The sequence below is a fragment of the Bos grunniens genome, chromosome 23 (assembly GCF_055505025.1).
Source record: "Bos grunniens cultivar Pamir isolate PY7600 chromosome 23, Bosgru_T2T1.0, whole genome shotgun sequence".
Taxonomy (NCBI): Eukaryota; Metazoa; Chordata; class Mammalia; order Artiodactyla; family Bovidae; genus Bos; species Bos grunniens.
The window spans coordinates 5,340,502-5,350,764 of record NC_141187.1 but is presented as its reverse complement, the minus strand read 5'-3'; positions in this window follow the sequence as shown (position 1 = coordinate 5,350,764).

Below are 10,263 nucleotides of genomic sequence, written 5' to 3'. Positions count from 1 at the left end.
ACACACTGCACATGCGCGACTAAACCGCGCGGCCACCGCAGCTGCCGCCACGATGATGGAGGCGAAAGAGCTCAGGTGACATCATGTTTAGCTACAAATGTCCTCAGCCAGCACCCTCCTGCAGCTCCTTGTTCTATTTCTAAGAAGATCCAAGTGCTCCTCCAAGCCCTTCACCCCCTCCTCAGGGTCACACTACCTCCCTTCCTGGATCTCCTCCCTAGGGATCCTTCTCACCCGGCACTCTTTGCAGTAAAGCTTGCAAATCTCCCAAACACAGCTTGCTTACTCTTTTCTTTCTGCAGTCCTCATCATTCCATTTTTAACCCTCCCACTAAAAGGAAATAGGAATGCAGACTTAGGTTGTTCCTAAGGCTTTTATGGGCTTCCCTGGTGGCTCAGCAATAAAGAATCTGCCTGCAATGCAAGAGAAACTGCAGACACAGGTTCAATCCCTGGGTCGGGAAGATCCTCTGGAGAAGGGGATGGCAACCCAGTACAGTATTTTTGCCTGGGAAATCCCATGGAAAAGGGAGCCTGGTGGGCTACAGTCCATGGGGTTGCAAAGAGTCGGACACAACTAAGCGACTGAGCACACGTGCACACAAGGCTTTTATAGTGACAGTTTATTAACTGTGGATTTCACTAGCCCAATCTGCTTCAGGAAACAGAAGAGTCAAAAAGAGCAAAGGACTTACAGTGTTCTTGAGAAGTCTTAATTAACTGGCCCATCAGAAATCCTGCCAGTGTTGCGGCTCCTAAATAGGCTGTCATATGATTTAAATCCACAAAGTTTAAACAGGGCGTGTTCAAAGCAAGTTAGAGAAGAGGACATTCGTGAAAGAGGAGCTGAGAAGTCAGTTTGACTCAAAGTGCATCTACATGCCTGAGTACCCTGCTACCACTGACTTTCGGTTACATGCATGCATCTATGTACTCTGACATGGGCACACATCAATAGCTGCACAAGTGCAAACACACATGCTTACACATACTCTCAAAGGTACACACTCATATGCACACACACACTGACACACACCCATACCTGCCTGTGTACCCGTGCACACACATGCACACAGGTACAAGTACACACACTCACATCTTACCCGCCGAACAAGTTTCTAGGTTCCATGAGGCTGGTACCATGGTATATCTTCTTGTATTTAAGAACTCAGTGCCCGGCTTAGTCCATACAAATTAACTCAAAATGATTACACAGTTTTCTACCTTGATATTCAAATAACTTCAGTTCAATTCAGTCGCTCAGTCATGTCCAACTCTTTGCGACCCCATGGACTGCAGCAAATTAGGCTTCCCTGTCCATCACCAACTCCTGGAGCTTACTCAAACTCATGTCCATCTAGTCAGTGATGCCATCCAACCATCTCATGCTCTGTTGTCCCCTTCTCCTCCCGCCTTCAATCTTTCCCAGCATCAGGATCTTTTCCAATGAGTCAGTTCTTCGCATCAGGTGGAAAAAGTATTAAAAGCATCAATTCTTCAGTGATCACCTGTCTTTATGGTCCAACTCTCACATCCATACATGACTACTGGAAAAACCATAGCTTTGACTAGATAGACCTTTGTTGGCAAAGTAATATCTATGCTTTTTAATATGCTGTCTAGCTTGGTCATAGCTTTTCTTCCAAGGACCAAGCGTCTTTTAATTTCATGGCTGCAGTCAGCATCTGAAGTGATTCTGGAGCCCCAAAAAATAAAGTCTGCCATTGCTTCCACTGTTTCCCCACCATGAAGTGATGGGACTGGATGCCATGATCTTAGTTTTCTGAATGTTGAGCTTTAAGCCAACGTTTTCACTCTCCTCTTTTACTTTCATCAAGAGGCTCTTTAGTTCTTCTTTGCTTTCTGCTATAAGGATGGCATCATCTGCATATTTGAGGTTATTGATATTTCTCCCAGCAATCTTGATTCCAACTTGTGCTTTATCCAGGCCACCTAGCATTTTTCATGATATACTCTGCATATAAGTTAAATAAGCAGGGTGACAATATACAGCCTTGATGTATTCCTTTCCCAATTTGGAACCAGTCTGTAGTTCCATGTTCAGTTCTGTTGCTTCCTGACCTGCATACAGATTTCTCAAGAGGCAGGTCAGGTGGTCTGGTATTCCTATCTCTTGAAGAATTCTCCAGAGTTTGTGGTGGTCCACACAGTAGAAGGGTAGAATAATTCCCCTCCAAAAAAATGTCTACATCTTAATATTCTGGACCTTGAATATGTTAGTTAAAGATCAAAGGGGAAATGAGACTCTAATCAACTGACTTTGTGCCCATCCTGTGTTATCCATGGGCCACATGAGCCCATTGTGATCACAGGGGCCTTTAAAAGTAGAAAAAGGAGGCTGACAAGATGAGAAGGTCAGAGTGATGTACTCTGCAAAGAACTCCATCCACCTCCGCTGCTCTGAAGGTGGGTCAGGAGGGCCACAAACCAAGGAGAGTGGGCATCCTTCTGAGCGGAAAAAGGCAAGGATGTGGACCCTCCCTGGAGCTTCCAGCAGGAGCAAGCCAGCAGACACCGTGATTTTAGCCCAGTGAGAGTTCTAACCTACAGAACTACAAGGTCATAAATCTGTGTTGTTTTAAGCCTTGAAGAGTTTGGCAATTTGTTCCGATAGTGATAGGAAACTAAGATAGGCCCTATATGGAAAGGAATTCATGGAGCAAAAGTTCTATTCCAGCGAATGTCATTAAAAAAAAAAAAGGAAATGCTGCCCATTTGACTGCTTGGCCCACTAGGGTTTTCACAAGACTTCTGGGGTAGAGAACACTGCCCTGGGGTGTAAGTAAGGACAGATCTAGTAGAGTTTAAATAACAGGAAAGAAGAAAATCTGTTACAATTTTGATGGAATCACCAAAATGGTTGCTGCAGTTATGCTCTAGAGATGGATGAACTTTCAAATGACTTGGCATTTTCCTGCCTTTGAAGACACATTACCTGTCTGCATACCAGGCTTGCCCAGGGGCCAGGAGAGAACAAGAGGCAGAGAAAGAGCCAAGAGAACCGCTGAAGCAGCAGCTGCTCACCATGGTCACAGACGCCCCATCTCTGAGGGGAGCCCAGTGTACAATGTAAGCCAAGGGTGGGGGGAGTAGGGAAGCCCCCACATCTTGGAGGAAATAAAAACCCATGCTCACAACCCCGGGGCTAATGATGCAGGGCATTATGGGTAATGATGCAGTACGGGGATGCAGGGCATTGTGGGTAGTGATGAAGTACAGGGATGCAGGGCATTATGGGTGTTGGCGAGCAATCCTGTTAAAGCTCCAATGTTGACATCCCAGTACCGGTGTCACCGCAATTGACACGCCACCATTGCTTGGATGGAAATCCTTAGTATTCTTAATGGAATATATGGATGGTTATCATTTTCTGAAGTGACACAAACTCCAATCCTCATAAGCTAGGGAACATTGGCATGCTATTGATGGTCTCCAAGCCTTAATCCCGCTAACTTGACAATCGAGTTAACAAAACTTCCCTCAAAGGATTAACCATGATATCTGGAGTGCCTAACAAAGCACCTGGCACATATTAATAGTAGAGGTGCAGCCAGTGGAAATCGTTCATTATTAGGATGTCTTCATTCATTCTCCCTGAAGTTAACCAGCCCATCAATTCTCAAGGATATTAACTGAATACTACACTAGCAGCTAAAAGGAGGCTCATAGAAACTGATCAGCTTTCTCTCCACTTTCTACTGTCATTCTTTGTTACTGAAGTAGAGTCAATGTACAATACTGTACAAGTTACTAGTGTACAATATAGTTATTCACAAAACTTTTTGATTATACTGTATTTATAGTTACTGAAAAATATTGTCTATATTTGTCTATTTATCTATTTTTATTTTTATTTAATATATAGATTTATATATTTATATTTATATATATATTCTATCCCATGTTACACAATATATCCCTGTAGCTTATTTAATACCTAATAGTTTCCCTCCCCCTCCCCCACTGGTAATCACTAGTTTGTTCTCCATATCTGCTAATCTGCTTCTTTTTTTGAACTGTCATTCTTGATAGTGACACTAGAATGCTTGCCAACAATACACAGTGGGACAAAGCAGGATTCTGGGAGAATCTTAAGACTGTACACATACTAGCAAGTCTTGCACTACAGTTAACTTGAAAGTGAAGTGAAAGTGAAGGTTGCTCAGTCGTGTCTGACTCTGTGACCCCATGAACTATACAGTCCATGGAATTTTCCAGGCCAGAATACTGAAGTGGGTGGCCTTTCCCTTCTCCAGGGGATCTGCCCAACCCAGGGATCGAACCCAGGTCTCTCACATTGCAGGCGGATTTTTTACCAACTGAGTTATGAGGGAGGCCCCTACAGTTAACTTCCAGGACCTAAAAAAACAAAGCCTGCTACTTCCCCTAACAAGCACGCTATGGGACTATTTTCTATCTTTTATGGTTGTCTGAGAATACCTTGCTCTCAAATTTTTTGTAGCCTCCAACATCTAGGAAATCCCACAGTAGATGCTCCATCGGTAAATTTGAATCAGTAAATAGAAAACAGATAAAAATGAACTGGGTTGATCTTGCCACATCTTCTCAACCAGGGTTTCTCAATCTAGGCGCTATTAATATATGGGTGAAATCATCCTTTGCCTGGGGAGTGTCTGTGCATCAGAGGATGTTCAGAGCATCCCCAGCCCCACCCCCAATAAAGTCAACCCCCACCCCCCACCACCACCAACAACTGTAAGAAAAGAACCACTGCTCTAAAGCAGAGGTCCTCAACTTTGGCTGTATATTAGAATCAATTAGGAAGACTTCTGAAAACCCAGTGCTTAGGCCACGCCTCAGACCAACTAAATCTGACTCACTGGGGTGGCATCTAGTCATCGGCCATTTCCTAAAGTTCCCGGAAATGTGCGGCCGGGACTCAAAATGAGCGGCCAACGTTTGAGGACCACTTTTGATTAGTAGCTGCTTGCTCCTGATACTGTGGTCAGTGGACCCAGCACCTGGGCATCACCTTGAAGCTTGTGAGAAACGCAAAATCTCAGGCCCTGCTCTGACCCTCCTGTATCACAGTCCAGGCAGGAACCAGAAAGAAACCACACCCATTATTTGAACAGTGAGCATTTCATACAAAGCATTGTTAACTAGGTATAAGTTTACTAACTACATAACTGAAAGAGTAAAAATAGAACTACAACAAATTAGGAAAACAGCAACCACAGAAAGTAGGAATACAATAAAGGAAAGAGGTTGGACTTATGACGGGGAACTGCTTAGCTAGCGCCGGGGTCCCTGAAGGGCATAACAAAGTTCATGGCGAGAGCGTGGTCAGACCTGGAAACCGGAAGTTGGTGCAACAGGAAAGAGCTGCTGCTGTTGCAGACGGAGGAATCATCGCAGGGTGATGCCCACGATGCCCACAAGAGCCGAACAACACAGGCCCCTGCTCCGCATCTGGTTTGGCAGGCTCCCTCTAGCGCCCCCTACTGGAGAAGCCTAGCTCGGACCCAGTTGGCAAAGCACAAGAGTCCAGCCCAGCCTCCCAAAGCCGAGCTTGGCTGGACAGGTTTGGAATTGCGAAACCATAGCTTAATCACAGGCATGTCCACTGATTCTGAATCCACATTTCAGCAAGATCCCCAGAGATCCCCGTGCACATCAAACTAAGAGAATCCTGCTTTAGAGATGGTCACTTCTTGTACCTATTCTGGCTTCTAGACAAGTTACCACAAGTTAGTCCATAGCTTGGCAGCAACGCCGACTTTAATCGCCATTCCTTTCTTAATGCCAAGAATATAAACCATGACTTCACCACGGTTTATCATCTTACACATAAGGAGTATTTTCAGTAGGGGAATGGGGTGAATGCCGTCTCTGTGTTCTCTTAAAAGCTATGTATGTCTCTGGTTTTCCCTGCTATTTCAAAGTATGACAAACAAAAGCAACTTGTCAGCCCTTTGTTTCTTCACCCTCCTTTAAATGACTGAGTAAAACGAGAAACTTCAGTTGTGAAATTAGTACTAACAAAACAGGGAGCCTCAAGGAGACTTGGCGTCCTTGAACTCGCCAGGGGACCAGCGGTATAAAAATGTAAATACTCAGGCATCTCGGCTTCTCTCTGAGAAAGCCCAAGGCGGGGGGCCTGCCTCTCCCAGCAGCTGGTGATGTACCCTTTGGCCACGAGAGAGAGCAGGCGGGTGACCCAGGCCAGGGCTCGGCGCCCACACAGGGCACAGCTGGAGACAGTCCCCGGCCAGAATCATCCTCCGTGGGAGACTCAGCCTGTTCCCTTGACGATGGCGTCACCCTGAGCCCAAGGGCTGGGCTGCCTGTGCGCGTTCCTGGTGCACTTCTGCCCCCTAGTGGACGTCCTGACTCCTAGGCTTACACGTGAATTGTGAAGTCTAGCCTTTTCTTTCAAAACTTAAGTATTTCAACCTTTCACCATTGAGTATTAGTAGGCCGTAGGTTTGTCATAGGAGAAGGCAATGGCACCCCACTCCAGTACTCTTGCCTGGAAAACCCCATGGATGGAGGAGCCTGGAAGGCTGCAGTCCATGGGGTCGCTGAGGGTTAGACACGACTGAGCGACTTCCTTTTCACTTTTCACTTTCATGCATTGGAGAAGGAAATGGCAACCCACTAGAGTGTTCTTGCCTGGAGAATCCCAGGGCCGGGGGAGCCTGGTGGGCTGCCGTCTCTGGGGTCGCACAGAGTCGGACACGACTGAAGCGACTTAGCAGCAGCAGCGGGTTTGTCATAAATAGACTTTATTATGTTGAGATATGTTCCTTGGATACCCACTTTGGTAAGAACTTTTCTCACGGTTGGATGTTGAATTTTATCAAGTGCCTTTTCTGCATCTATTGAGATAATTATGTGGTTGTTGTCTTATTCTTATTGACGTGGTATATGTATCACAATGATTTGCATATGCTGTATTTGTTCCTGAAAACTGCCAATCGTTCTATAAATACATTAAAACTTACTTTAAAATTAAATATAAATATTAACACCCCACCCCATCTGGGCTAGTGTAATTATATATGCATACATGTGTGCATACTAAATTGCTTCACTCATGTCTGACTCTTCGCAATCCTATGGACTGTGGACCACCAGGCTCCTCTGTCCATGGAATTCTCCAGGTAAGAATACTCAAGTAGTTTGCAATGCCCTCCTCCAGGGGATCTTCCAGACCCAGGGATCAAAACTATGTCTCTTATGTCTCTTCATTGGCAGGCAGGTTCTTTACCACCTATTTAGTTTTATACGAATGGAAATTTACAGGATATTTTTATAATGAAAACACAGTTCATGAAAGTGTGAATGAAAACAAAATGACCTTTTTCAAATTTGTGGAGATTCTTCAAAGTTTAAAGATATACTGAGAGAAGCACAGTTCCATATATGTGTATTTGTTGAGTTTTAGTTCCAAACATTAAAAATTCTCTTTCGAGTTGAAGTTAAAAACAAAATAACATAGAAAGTATCAATGATTTTGATTCCAAGGTATCCATTTGCACTTGTGGAAGCAACTTGATTTTATCAGATTGTTTTTGTGTGTATGGTGATTTCCCACACAAGTGTTATTAAGCATAAATTCTTAGATTTTCAAGTTATTTTAAACTACACATGACATATGACATTTAGAATTTATTTTATTTGAGTAAATTGGTTGACAAATATGTTAATTAAAATGTTATAGAACATCTAGGGAACTAGGTGGCTCAGTGATAAAGAATCTGCCTGCCAATGCAGGAGACCTGGGTTCAATCTCTGGGTCCAATCCCTGGGTCCAGAAGATCCCCTGGAGAAGGGAATGGCTACCTATTCCAGTATTCTTACCTGGAAAATTCCATGAACAGAGGAGCCTGGTGGGCTACAGTCCATGGGGTCACAGAGTCAGACACGACTGAGCGACTAACATAATGGAAAAGAATATAAGAAAGAATGCATGTGTGTGCATAACTGAGCCACTTTGCTGCACTGCAGAAATTAAAATAACATTGTAAATCAACCATACTTCAATTCTAAAAATAAATTTAAAAAAAGAATGTAGGGCTTCCTTAGTGGCCCAGTGGTAAAGAATTCATCTGCCAATGCAGGAGACACAGGTTCACTCCCTGGTCTGGAAGATCCCACATGCTGTAGAACAACTAAGCCCAGGCCCCACAACTATCAAGCCTGGGTTCCCGAGCCCGGGGGCTGCAGCCACTGAAGCCTGCGTGAGCTCACGCTCTGCAACAAGAGAAACCACTGCAGTGAGAAGCCCGCACACCGCAACTGCAGAGTACCCCCTGCTCTCTGCAACTAGAGAAAAAATTAAAAAATAAAATTATTTTTAAAAATAATTTGAAGTAAGAAAAAAATATATGACACTCTTCAAAGAACAATATACGTGTAACTCACAATAACCATACATTTACTATAAAGAAACCACAAGCCCTATATTAAAAGGAAGAAAATCCCAGTGTTATATCTCATAAATTTATTATTCATTTTTGATAATTAATGAAGTAAAACATGAGATTATAGATAAAAACTTCTAAAATTCTCATTTTTTTTAGGCAGCTTCACTCAATTATTAACAAACATAAAAATCCTGCTCTTGATTTAAAAAGGAAAATTGTCAGAAAAATTTAAGAATTGTTAAGAAAAATGTAAAAAGATTAAGAAGACACATGAAAGCAGATGATTTCAATTTTTAAATTTCATTAAAATAAGTAAAAGATGATAATTTCCAAACAGTTGGCTAATTACACAAAGTGCACTCAGGCATGAGAAACTTTTATAAAAAGGGAAAATATTTCTATTGAGCTTGAACTATAACAGCTGAAATGTGCTGGCTCCTTTTGGAATTTACTCTGGCTCATTGCAAAGTGCATATGGTGGAAACTCCATGTGGTGAGTCAAACTTAATTAAAATTAAACCAGGAAATTGATTTAAAATGGCAATTTAGTTGAACCGGAACTGAACCTCAAAGTATTTTGTTATTCTACCAGTCGTAATCATTCCAAACTCCTATCTTCACTTTAGTAAGCTAAATAAAGTTATCAGTTCAATTTATATTTTGATACTGAATCCTACAATATTGAATTAACTAGCAAATCTCTGCTATCTTTGTGAGTTTATAGTAATATGTGAAGGTTTAACTTTCTTGCCCTTCCAATCAAATTTTTTACTCAATCAATCAATTCCACAGAACTAGAATTTTAAAAGGTCTAGAATAAAAAATGCATATCAGACATACGGTTTCCAAATATTTTCTCCTATTTTCATAGGAAGATATTAAACATCTTATATATTTTTTTATTAAATGAGGATTTGTTCAATGGATATAAAAATTTCAGTTAAACTAGATGAATTAGTTCTGGAGATCTGCTATATAACAGTGTGCCTATAATTGCTAATTGTGTAGTACTGTGCACTTCAAACTTTATTTAGAGTGTAAATAGAGCTGATGTCGTGTTCTAACCACAAAGGGAGAAAAATGGGATACAAGGAAACTGGGAAGTGTTGGATGTCTATATCTTGACTGTGGTCATGGCATGGCAAGTGTTTGCATGTGTCCAAACTCACCATGGGTTCATATAGCAAAAGCTATGTTCTTTCATGTAGTCATGTGCAGATGTGAGAGTTGGATCATAAAGAAAGCTGAGTGCCAAATAACTGATGCTTTCAAATTGTGGTGCTGGAGAAGACACTTGAGAATCCCTTGGACTGCAAGGTGATCAAGCCAGTCAATCCTAAAGGAATTCAACCTTGAATATTCATTGGAAGGACTGATGATGACTCTAAAGCTTCAATACTTTGGCCACCAGATGCAAAGAGCCATCTCATTGGAAAAGACCCTGATGCTGGCAAAGACTGTGGGTAGGAGGAGAAGGGAATGACGGAGTATGAGTTGGTTAGATAGCATTACCAACTCAATAGACATGAATTTGAGCAAACTCCAGGAAATAGTGCAGAACAGAGAAGCCTGGCATGCTGCAGTTCATGGGGTCACAAAGAGTCAGACACGACTTAGCAACTGAACAGTAACAACAGCACACTCACCAAATTGTATATATTAAATACGTGCAGTTCTTTGTATATCAATTATATTTCAGTAGAGTTGTTTTTGGGGGAGCCTGATGGGCTGCCGTCTATGGGGTCGCACAGAGTCGGACACGACTGAAGTGACTTAGTGGCAGCAGCAGCAAAGTTGTTTGAAAAAGGAAATAATACATAATATTCAAAAATTCATAGTGCATCTTCAG